The following is a 12,883-nucleotide window of genomic DNA, read 5'->3' on the forward strand; positions in this document are numbered from 1 at the left end:
CATGCGGTGCAGGCAGTAGATACAAAAGAAAGACATGAATCGCTAGTGAAGAGAGAGTGGGGAGCTGCTACTTTCAGAAGTCAAGAAGAAAGGCCATGAAAATGGCCCGCCATCTTTTATCCTTGGCCTCAATTTTTCCCTTTCTTGGCTGTTAATGGGCAGGTGCCAAGGACCCTGTCAGCAGGCCTTTAATAACAAAATGCTCAAATCCATGGAGATAGAAGGTAGGTTAATGGCTGCCAAGGATTGGTGGAGGCTAGTGCGGAGTGACTGCTATTGGGTATGGAGTTTCTCTTTTGGGTGATTAAAGTATTCTGGAATTAGTGGTGGTAGTTGCACAACTCTGTGAATATGCTAAAACCCACTGAATAGTATCCACCTGCAATGCAGGAGACCTGGGTTTGATCCCTGGCTTGGGAAGATGCCCTGAGAAGGGAAAGACTATCCACTCCAGTATTCTGGCCTAGAGAATTCCATGGGGTCACAAAGAGTCGGACACAACTGAGCAACTTTCACTTTCACAGCTCAATAAAAATAGATGAGAGATAGACAGATGACAGATAAATATATAAAACCCAATGCCCAAGCATCCTTCATTTGCTGCAGCAAAAGCCAAGAGAAACCTGATGCCTCTAAGTTGCAAGTGTGCCTTCCCACAGGGCAGCTCTTGGTCATCCCCATTCCTCACCTTTCTTGGGCCCCTGCCATTATCCTTTCCTGCATGGCGGAGAGACAAGGGAAGGGTAGGTAGGGTGAGATTGTCGCCTGGAGAACTCTTCCCACGCTGGAGGTGTTTCTGTCAGGCCAGGAGACAGATTGCCACAGGACAGCAGCCAGAGCCTTTGGGTTGACTTCCAACAGCAGGTGGTGGTTGCTAATGAAGAAGGGGGGTGTGCTGCACTGACCCCAAAACTAATGAACAGATGGCATGGGGTGAACCCCTCTAAAACCAAGACCCACAGACACTGTCCAGTCAGACACCCCTCCCAACATCAGTGGGGTGTAGAGTCCCCAGATCTCTGAGGCTTAGTTTAGAGATGACTCTGTTTCTGTCGATTCTCTAGTGACACTTGTATAAGGCACAAAGTACCTCAGTGTTTCCATCTGTAAAATAGGTTTCTGGGTTGCCCCAGAGCAATTTTGAAGATATTTTCATTAAACCAGGGAGACTGTCTTTTAGGACTGAGTCATTAATAATGTGGACAGTGGCATAAATTTCTGATAATGTAGGGAAACTCTATTCCAGGCCAAATATTTATAATCCTTAAAATTTTTGCTCTGTACCTAATAGTTGCTTGATTATAGTATTATTGATTGGCTATAAACAAGAACATATCCTTCTCCAATCAACTGTGCCTCTCTTGAGCTGTGACTTTTTTTTGGTCTTATGAAAGGAGAATGATTATTTAACAAGAGCAGTTGCTGATTTGTCAAAATCATACCTTTTTCTGAAATTATGTGCTCAGGACACCTTTGCATATCCATGATAGTGGATTTTACAAAAGAGAATTTATTTTGATTTCTCTATAAGCTGGATCAGTAATCAGAAAACTTATTTTGTGGGGATTATTTCAATATCAGGCCAAATAACAAACAGATCCTTTGGGAGGCATTTGCATAAGCTTCCTAAAATCTAACTCGCAAACAGCAGCAAGAGCTGACCACTGTGGGAGCAGGCTGGAGGCGGGGGACCCTCCTCTTACCACAATGCAGTTTCTGCTCTTCTAAAGTGGGTTTCATGGGGGACTTCCCTGGTGGTCCAGTGGTTAAGAATCTGCCTGCCCATGCAGGGGACGCAGATGTGGTTCCTGGTCGGAGAACAAAGATCCCACCTGACACGGGGCAACCAAGCCTGCACGCTGCCACAAGTGAAGCCCACGTACCACAGCTAGAGAAGGCCCGTGCAATGCAATGTAGACCCAGTGCAGCCAAAATAGATAAATAAAAACTAAAACATAAAATGGACTTCCTCCTCAAAGTTGAATTGTCCTTCTTCTCTGTAATCAGTCCTGGATGGTGACTTGCAAACCATATATGTGTTCTAAGCATGACCAGAACCTTGTAAGAGGTGACCCTCATCACCTTCAATTTATGGGAGAATTAAAGAGTTGCTCCCACTCCCCTGCAGCAACTAGAAAACATGGTGGAAATTAGAGCCACTGGATACGGGGCTTCCTTGGCACAATGGCTCACTCTCAACAGGGTGAGAGGGGGCTCAGGTGTACATGCCCCACAGGCCCTCCTCTCCACACCCTAGCATCTCAAACAGACACCTCAACTATCCAGACTCTTCTTCTACAAGAGTAATCTCTCCACCATCCTTCGGCTTCCACACCCTCCTTCTTCACACACATTTGGCCATTGGCCCAACGCTCTCTGCACCTCTCCTTCACGTTTCATCCACACTCAGTCAATATCTGCTATATGTCAACAGTTAAAGAAGTGACAGTCGTCCAAGGAATCTAGGACTACCCAACTTTATCTGCTACTAGCTGGTCTTTGCTTTGCGGCTCCCAAGAAATAGATACACCAGGAAATGACCAAATGTTGAACATTTTTTGTTACTAATTTGGCATTGTCTCTAAATAAGGGGACTGGCTCTTCTGATTTGCCTGGGACTGAGGAAGTTTCCAGGACTGGGAACTGTATTCTTTTTTTATAATTTGTTTTATTTCTTGATTTTATTTTTGGTTGCACTGGGTCTTCATTGCTGCGCATAGGCTTTCTCTAGTTGAGGAGACTGGGGCTACTCTCTAGTTGCCGTGTGTGGGTTTCTCGTGCTGAGGCTTCTCTTGCTGTGGAACACAAGCTCTAGGGTACCGGGGCTCATGAGTTGTAATGCACAGGCTTAGTTGCTCCATGGCACGTGATATTCCCAGACAAGGGATTGGACCCGTGTCCCCTGCACTGGCGGGCAGATTCTTATTCACTGTACCACCAGAGAAGTCCAGCCTGGAACTTTAAAAGCAGGACAATCTCAGGAAAGCTGAGGCAAACTAGTCACTCTTATGGGTTCAGTTCTGTACCCCCAAAATTCATAAGTTGAAACCCTAATTCCCTGTATCTCAGAACATGACCTTTTAAGAAATAGGGTCATTGCAGTTGTAATTAGTTGATAGTAATTAGAAAAGTTCATCCTTGAGTCGTGCCCCTAGTCCAATATGGCTAGTGTTGCTATAAAAGGGGGGAATTTGGAGACAAGGAAGCACACAGAGAACCATGTGAAGATGAAGGCTGAGAAGACTGGCATCAGCAGGTGTCAAGACAGTCAAAGCTAGCTAGTTACCCGTTGAAAACTGGAAGAGGGGCCCGGAGCAGACTCTCTATTCCAGCTCTCAGAAGAAAACAAACCTGTTGACCGCTTCATCTTTGGCGAAAGTCTGGGATCATGTTGCAGTCATGGGGGATGGTTGGAGACAAGGGAAGGGATGGGGTAGAATTTGAGGACTGAGGATGGTGAAGAGAGAGAGAGGGAACAAGATCACTTAGAGCTTCCCTAGGCTCTGAGAGGAGGTGGGGCTTTGGAGGACTGAATGGGCAGTTGGATCCTGAGTCCTGTTCCCATGTAGCACATAGGGAATGGGATTGTGGGTGGGGCTTAGACAGGACTTCCCATGGGAATGAATCAGAAAGAACCTATTGGTCCCAGCAAAGCTCTCTGTGCTAAGCTCCACAAGGAAGTTCTGTCCTCAAGGGCACCTCAGTGCACCCCTTAAATAAGGAATATGACCCAAAGGCCAGAGACACCTCCAATGAATGTTCTGGACTCTGCCATGCCTTCCAAGGCTGGATACAACCCAGAGGAGGGAAATGAGGACCCCTGTCCCACGAGCAAGACTGAATTTCCTGCCAGTCTGGTTGGTGGCAGCTCAGAGCCAATTAAAGTTGATTTAAGAGAATAAACACACTGTAACATTTCTTATGTGCACAGATGTAGGGTAACATTCAAAGCCACTGCACATCCACTGATGCAAACAATGCTTTCAGCTCTTGCACACAGAGGTCCAACAGGCTGAAGTCCCCAGGCCCATTCTTCTCCCAGCTACCTTGCCTCTGCTGACCCTGCGGGTTCTATGGAAAGACACACTTCTTCCCATAAAGCCCAAACAGAAGTTAATTTAGGTGATTCTTGAAGTGCTATAGCTCTGCTCCGAATCACTAGGAGAGAACAGCCTGGGGAGGGCAGATGGGAGATGAAAAAGAAGCCCCCCAAAAATGGAAGACAAGAAGAAGAAAGCTGATTTGCAAAGCCACCCTCCAGCATTCTCCGGGGCCTCTCTAGCACTCCAGGAGGCCATCTCAACTCCATGGTCTGTGTCACCGCCCTATTTCTGGCTCCCCCTCACAGACCTGCATGCCTATCAGATTGGATGATGGCCCGCAGCTCACTGCACTGTCACACTTGCCATCTGCAAACAGAAGGGACTGTATTTCAGCTGGGGACAGGGAGAACTCAGGACGTGTGGCAAGGAAAAATGGAATGCAGTGGAGGAGAAAACTCCATTACGATCTCTCCGAGGAGCTGGGATCATCCATCTCCCTCTTCTGGTTGTCAGTGGGCATCTCTGCCCCCAGCTTCCATCGTGTCTCTGAAGGAGAAAGAAACACAGAACACATATTTCCCTCTTTTAATTGCAGAATTAAAAGGATGTGTGATAAAGCCCTACATGAACCTCACAACCTAATTTTTTTACCTCATCAATATCATGTCCTCCCCATTGGGGTGATGGAGTCCACTTCTTTTCACAAGACCTCACCTCAAATTGTAGCTTCTTTACCTTCCATGACTGTGTTCTATCCATTAAGAGTCTTAACACAGACACTTTATGCCTCACATTATCTACTGTTTATCTTCCCTGCAAACCCATAAGCTTTAACCAGGGGATTTGATCTTGGATTCAAAAAAGAAATCAAGATGAAATGGTTCTAAGATAAGAACTCAACTAATGACAGTGTTTTATTTTATTGCTCGCTTTTTAAGTTCACTTCCCCAGAGATGGAGCCCAGTGGAAGAGAGCCCCAAGCCGGAGCACGGAGCCCAGTGCGCCGGTGAGGCATGGCCGACCGTGAGATGGGTCACAGGCAATTCCTATGACAAATTAAAGCTTGTGACTAATCTTTTTTCTAACAAAGCAGAATGCAGTCAAGGTTAGCCTTCCAAAGAAATTGCTTTCACCCGCATTCTGATAGGTGATCTTGAGTGGAAGGGAAAAGAGTCAAGGGCCCTTCTATCACTTCGGTTCAGACTGACGCCTGGCAACAAAGATGGTAGTTAGATAGGGTTGTCAGAAAAAAGCTCTTGAGGTTTTTCTTGGAGTCCAGTAAATCCATGGGGGTGTATTTAGAATATGACGCCATCTGTCTCCTGTCTTATGACAGAATTACTGGACTGGGACTTGTTTTGCTCCCCAGAGGTACCAATCTCTCTGCGTCTCACTTTACACTTCTTAAAGGTAGCCATTTCACAGGACCTCCCTCACAGGGTCTCGCCAAAAGAAGATGACCTGTGGAAGACACACAATTGCCAAAGTTCAAGAGATGGACTTTCAAAACTAGCAAGAAAACGCCGCAGAGCAAAAGCTCTTGAGTGGTGTCTGAAAAAACAATGGATGGTGCTGAATGTCACTTGTGTGGGTGACAGAGGTACCCAGAATGGCCTCTGTGTGTCTAAAGGGTTCTGGAGAACTTGGAGGAAAATGCACCTTAAATTTGGGAGGGGAAGGTTTGAAGTTATTGCCAAGACATATGAGGCAGCATTTCATCTTTACGCTGCACTGACTTCTGCCACAAGCATGTTCTAATAGTGAACTCAACAGTAAGGGGGCCATTTGTCCTGGTATACACCTGATACCATGGAGTAACTGTAAATAGGTTCTTCTTTCATAGTCAGTGTCCTGATTAGCAGGATAACATATCTGTTCATCTGACCCAGTGGGACCCTTGAAAAACCATTCATTTAAGAGTCGTATCTGATGGATGCTTCCAAGACTGTACTTTGCACTCTTGGCAAATGGCACACTGTATTAAGAGGGACAAAATAGAATGATTTGTATATTTTAGAGTCAAGTGCTACTTTACGTAGAAGTGCTGGATTTCTCAACTTCAGCACTGTTGACATTTGGAGCAGGATAAAAATTCTTTGCTGTGAGGTCTATCTTTGTCACTTTAACATATTAAGCTGCATCCCTGACCTCTTCTTGTTAGATATCAGTAGCGCTCTCCTCCTCTGCTCCGTTTGTGACAGCCAAGAATATCTCCAGACATTGTCAAAGCCACTGGGGAGTTAAAGTCACCCCCGTTTGAAAACCATTGACGTGAAGATTCTTACAATAGGATTTCATGTACAAATCTAGGTAGATTCAGCCTCAGATAGTCATGACTATCTGAAATAGCACCTGACTTTAGGGGATGAAGGGACTGACTTCAGAGAGGCTTCCCAGGTGGCGCTAGTGGTAAAGAATCTACCTGCCACTGCAGGAGATGCAAGAACCTCAGGTTTGATCCCTGGGTCAGGAAGATACCTTGGAGAAGGAAATGGCAACCGACTCCAGTGTTCTTGCCTGGGAAATCTCATGGACAGAGGAGCCTGGCAGGCTACAGTCCATGGGGCCACAAAGGATTGGACACAACTTAGCATACAAACAGAGGATGAGAAACACTTACCTTTAGGGTTTAGAAGAATCTTGAGCTCAAGATTCAGAATCAGACAGATTTGGATTTGATGTGGCTCTACTTACTATGTAGCCTTGTGTAAATTACTCAACCCTTCTCAGCCTCAGTTTTCTCATCTCTAAATAGATTTTAAGAAAAATTTCTATCTTCCAAGGTACTTAGGAGGATTAAAAGAGGCATGACATACAAAGCATTTTAACCCAATAATATTGTAACCACGATGATGGTTGCTATTAACTGTTATTGTTATTGGACATTATGTGGCTGTTAAGTTGCTTCAGTAGTGTCCAAGTCTTTGCAACCCCATGGACTGTAGCCTGCCAGGCTCCTCTGTCCGTGGGATTCTACAGGCAAAAATACTGGAGTGCGTTGCCATGCCCTTCTCCAGGGGACCTTCCCAACCCAGGGATCAAACCCACATCTCTTGTGTCTCCTGCATTGGCAGACAAGTTCTTTACCACTAGTGCCACTGGGAAGCTCTATTAGATGTTGGACAGTCATATGATGGCTGAATGGGCTGCTATATTCTGGAAAGTACTGTGGACAAGGTAATTTTTCTTAAGAATAGGCCCTTTGAAAGAAAAATCATTATACATTAAATAGTTGGACCTGTCATATAGTTCTACTGGAGACCTGCTTTCCAGGTATCTGACTCAGTAAACAAGTGGGTACATGTTTATTGTATTAAAGGATTCTTAATACTCATGGTGCATGAGCCTCAATTTAGCTTGGCCCCCATGGCACAACCCTACCTCTCCCAAAATCTAACCTAAGTCTCAACTGGGGAGACAGTCACTGAGGTCCTGAGGCCAGGACTGCACTGTCAACCTTTAGTCACACACAATCACTCATGCTCCAGGTGACAGTCCTTCCAGGTCAAAGTCTACTCCAGACTGGGATATGCCAAGAGGGTGTGAGCCATTTGTGGTCCCAGGAGAGTCCCTGAAACTCAACTTCTCATGACCGATCCTGCGCTTTACCTTTATACCTGGCTGTGCTTATAAATGTTTACTTAACCCTCTCTGAACGTTGACATCTTCACCTGTAAAATAAAGACAGATAATGCCTACTTCTCAGGTGAGCATGCATATTAAATAAACTCATCGGCATGGCACCTAGACATAGTAAAGGCCTTACATGTACTTGCTATCTGTCTGCCTCTCAGATGCTCGTGGATGGGAAATGAAGCAACGCTGACCAGTGCCCGCTGTGTCCCTCCCACCCCTTCCCTCACCCCTCGCTCCTTGCTCCTTTAACGCCCTTAGGGAGGCATTTGCTGGGGACCCTGGGGTGCCTAGATTGAGGTTCCTTGTCCATTCCCGGGTGAGTGCAGAGGAGCAGAGAGAAAAGGGGCAGCAGCGTGAGGTTCCCCACGGCCCCAGCCTGAGCACCAAGAAGGCCAGTTTGTGAGAGAGGCTTTGCAGGTGGGAGACCCCCCTCCCCTGATTGAAGACCCCACCTCACTCAGATATACAGCAGGGAGGAGAAGGTATTGTCTTAACAGCAGGTCAACTGAGCCAATAGGAATAGTGCCCAGGGCCAGTGGAACTTTTAAGGACCTGTGTGTGTGTTAATCACTCAGTTGTGTCCGACTCTTTGCAACTCCATGGACTGTAGCCCGCCAGGCTCCTCTGTCCATGGAATTCTCCAGGCAAGAATACTAGAGTGGGTTGCCATTCCCTTCTCCAGGGGACCTCCCCAACCTAGAGATCAAACCCAGGTCTCCTGCATTGCAGGCAGATTCTTTACCATCTGAGCCACAAGGGAAGATCTCCTTAGCAAGTTTTAATTTCTCTTAAAATCAAAACTAAAAAAAAGAAATACAATACAACTAAGGTTATATTTTCCTTAAACCAACGTAGTCATAAATATCTGTGCTCAGTCGTGTTGTACTCCTTGCAACCCTTTGGACTGTAGCCTGCTAGACTCCTCTGTCCACGGAATTCTCACGGCAAGAATACTGAGTGAGCTGCTGTTTCTTTCTTCAGGGGATCTTTCCAACCCAGGGATTGAACCCAAATCTCCTGTGTCTCTTGCATTGCAGGCAGAGTCTTTACCACTGGGCCATCAGGAAAATCCCAGTCATAAATATAATTACATATATATAAATATATATATATATACACAAATATGTATAAAGATAGGTAGATAAATGAATGAGGTGGCCCATGAAAGTAAAAGTGCTGAGGACCCACTGAAGTCATGTGTCCCTGCCTCATGGTTCAGCATTCAATTGGTCTTAGGAAGATCTTATGATTGGCTTGAGGGCTTGGTGCTTATTTGGGAGTTATTTGTGGGGCCCCCAAATCACTTTCCTTATTTCTCTCTCAACTTATCCTAAATTTGATTCTACTAGTAAATTTTGTGCAGGTGGAGTTTAAGTGAAAAAGAAACTGAACGAGAGCCAAGTTCCAGCTTGACACAAGTGATGCCAAGTCAGCAACACAGTCTAAAAGGAGGATCCAGCACCAGGGTGGCGGCCTGGAGACCCTGCACCATCAGTGACTCAGGGTAATGGCTGGAAAGGCTCTAAATTTGGGGATACAGTGACTATCTTATCCAAACAACAAGGGGTGGCGTGGTCCTACACAGCATTAGAGTCACATGTCACAAACACCCTATCTCCCTTCTTCTCTGCTTGTCACTTTCACAGTGGATTCTCTACTTCCTAATGTGCTTATGTATAACAGAGAAGGCATCCCTGGTGTGAATTATCCCCAGTAGACATCCTCAATGATCCTCATGAAGACCAACGCTCTCCCTGGGCTGGGATGGAAGCCGGAGAGAGGAAGCCCTGAAGCTCAAGTGAGCAATGGCTCTACCAGCAAACTGCATGAAAACTGGAGCACTGATTCATGACTGCAAAAGGCTGCTGGGTGGGCAGGTGGGGAGTGACTGCTAATGAGTATTTTTTGGGACTGATGAAATTTTTGGAGTTAGATGGTGATGATAGTTGCACAATCTTGCAAATATTTTAAAAAAACAAAACCAAAAAAAAAAAAAAAACCCCTCTGAATTAAAAAAAGGTAAAGGTGGGACAAATCCAGGGCAGACTTTAGAAATGGCAGGATGCATGGGGCCTCCACAGTATCTGTAAGTCCCATCACTTTCCTCCTGTAGCTCTGCTCTGCTTTGGGTGGGTGGTTCCACATTTAGACAGACCGCCTCTCACTGGGCAGGGGGTCGGGGTGCCGAGGGATGCAGTGGGATTCCTGCAGCCCCAGGCTTACACATCCTCCCTGCTCTGTGCTCTGCCTCAAGCACAAAGAGGGGTTCTCTTAACATTGCAGAGAAGTTTTCAGGGCTTGACTGTTCCCATGGCCCTCTTCCCTGAATCGGACATTGTGGCCGGAGGTAGGATTTGCTGATTGCCTTAAGCCTGAGTCACATACCCATCCACCCCACTCACTGGGGGTTGGGGAGGGGAGGGCGAGACTGGGAGCGGGCAGAGGGAGTTGCCAACCTCAAGCAAACCACAGGCAGTGAGAGTAGGGGATGGGTGGGTGGCTCCCCGAGGGTAAACGGAGTATTGTTAGCAAAAGCAGCAATGGAGATTAGCTAGGCAAAAACAAAAGAGATTGAATAAGCAGCTGGGTGACCTTGAATTAGCCTCTAGGCCTTAGTTTCCCCACCTGTAAAATGAGAATAATAGTAATACCTGCCCCCGCAGGAAGTGACAATAGCAGAGCAAGCACAGTGCTGCGTTATCATCTGCACATATCATCTGTTAAATTTCTATAATGAGTGCGGGCTACTTACTTCCTCACCAGAGTGGATCTTTCCTTAGTTGTCAGCAACTTTTGAATGCTTTTTAGCAAGAGCCCGTCAGCTCTTGATTTTTGGCATAAAATGACTACAAAGCATGTGACCAATTTCTACATGAGACTGAAGTGACCATCACAGCCTCAATAATTGCTGTAAGACTGCTAGGATTGAGCTATATTCCTGGCCAGCCTTTCTCCTAGGTCTAAATTCCAGGCATTCTTGGGACTTCACCACCTGGTGGTTCAGGGGTTAAGAATCTGCCTTGCAAGATGCAGGGTTTGATTCCTGATGGGGGAAATAAGGTCCCACTTTTCTAGGCTATTCTTGCAGGTCCCTGGAGGTTCACTGTTTCTCCAAGGAAAAAGCAGCCTTTTGCGATTCTCACTGATACTAGGGCCTTTCTTTTCCCCACTGGTGGCTAAAGCCAGAGGGGGAAAAAGGCAGAACTCTGGGTCTATACATGTCACATTGCATTAGTGCTTATTTCTAGAGACAAATGGCTCCATTAAACACTGGGAAAGCCTTCTCATACCTGGACAGCCAGCTGAAAATATTTAAATTGAATTTCACTCTCATAGCAGAAATCCGTCTCTATAATACAGTCCCCAAAACTCCTTCAAAGGGTTTTGTGTGCACAGCTTCTGAGATCTGATGATAAGAAATGATTGCTTTGTGGGAGGGGGGCAGTGGAGAAGATTATTTCATTAGCTTTGTCAGCCTTGGCATGAGGTGACATTATGAAAGGAATTAGCAGCCCTGTGGACTATTCAGGGTATAAATAAATATTTTAATATAATTTGGAAGACACTGCAATAAGGTCCAGCCTGGATAATCCGCTCCTTTCATTATGATGTGCTTATGGTTGAAATTCATATCTCTGAAAAGTCAATGAAATAGTCCTACTCATTTTAAGAGAGAAAATACACATGACAATTTTCCAAACAAGGATTTATACAGGTGCAGCTGACCTCAAGGCCCATGCAGTGTTGGGGGCTGGGTTAGAGCCCTCTCAGGCAGATTCTGGGGCCTGGCACTGGGGTTGGCTTCTAGTTACCTGGACAACAAAGAGGGAACCAGGGGTATTTATGCTCCATCCAGACCTGACCCAGTGGGCCAGGGAAGATAGGGGGCAAGTAATCCCTAAGCTCTAAAAATCCCCCAGAAATTCATTGAGAATCTTTTGCAGGGCTTCCTTGGTAGCTCAGTGATAAAGAATCCACCTGCCAATGCAGGAGACACAGGTTTGATACCTCGTCCAGGAAGATCCCACATACTGTGGAGTAGCTAAGTCCATGTACCACAAATACTGAACCTGAGCTCTCGAACCCGGGAGCCACAGCCACTGAAGCCCCCCCATGCTCTGCAACTACAGAAAAGCTCGAGCAGCAATGAAGACCCAGAACAGCCAAAAAAAAAAAAAACAAAAAACAAATCCTAATAACTACCTAACTAAATAAAAAAATTATAAAGAATGTATACAAGTTATTTTTTTTTTAATTTTTAATGTTTTTTTTTAAACACCAAAAACATTTTGTATTGGGGTATATCCAGTTAACAAGGTTCTCAGGTGAACAGTGAAGGGACTCAGCCACAGCAGACAAGCTATTATTAAAAAAAAAAAAAAAAAAAAGAATCCTTTGTGAGGATGGATAAAAGAAGTATATTTTCACCATATCAGGACTGAGCAGATTCTCAGCCAGCTACCACCATCCTCACCCCTTCTCCCCAGGGTGGTCCATGGAGAGGGTCTCTAACGTGCTGCCTGCCAGCAAATTCCATCCCTTTCTTACCAGGAGATCTTAGGCAAGTTCTCTTGTTCCATTGAGCCTCCAAATGCAGATGCTTCCTCAGGATGTGCTCTGAGGACTGAATGAAATGAGGAACATGAAGCACTGAATACAGCAATGCAGCGTCTGGCTCCTGCAGGGTGTCCTCACCCCTTTCTTCTTTTCTGACACAGAGGTAGGAAGGGATTCTTAATTCCTCTTTAAATAGCAACAACATATTGTCATGGGTTACACATTCCTGTTTGTTGTAGGGTTCTAAGAAGCTGAGAAGTATGATCTTCCGAGGAGAATTAGACTCAATTTTTTTCTTACCTCTCATTTTCTGTGTGACCCTTGATAAGCCCCCTTGAGTAAGCTGGTTCCTGGTTACTTGGACCAGCTGGTCCCCTGACTGCCTCCCAGCTCTGTCATTTGCTGCCTTCATAGCTGAGGCTGTGTAGAGTGAGACTTCCAGGGATCATTTGTATGAAACTTCTCCTTTTTTTCAGAAACATCTCCCTCATGCACACAACTATATGGGGTCCCTTACATTTTTACATAGCCTGGCTTCCCCTGGCCAGTGGGGATTCTTCTAAGCACCTGACCCAAACAGGTAAATCAAAGTCCATCTCCAATCAAAAGAAAAGAAAAAATAAACAAAAGAAAAAGCAAAACAAATT

General features: G+C 45.6%; 1 long non-coding RNA gene across 1 annotated transcript; it reads right to left on the minus strand.

Moving 5' to 3' along the window:
* Positions 1-4,978: 4,978 nt before the first annotated feature.
* LOC122709233 lies at positions 4,979-12,653 on the minus strand. Its single transcript, XR_006345440.1, has 3 exons — positions 12,537-12,653; positions 12,228-12,303; positions 4,979-5,504 (listed from the first exon to the last, which is right to left on the minus strand). It is a non-coding gene; the product is annotated as an uncharacterized LOC122709233 (long non-coding RNA).
* Positions 12,654-12,883: the final 230 nt, after the last annotated feature.

This window comes from Cervus elaphus, chromosome 15, assembly GCF_910594005.1.
Source record: "Cervus elaphus chromosome 15, mCerEla1.1, whole genome shotgun sequence".
Classification (NCBI taxonomy): domain Eukaryota; kingdom Metazoa; phylum Chordata; class Mammalia; order Artiodactyla; family Cervidae; genus Cervus; species Cervus elaphus.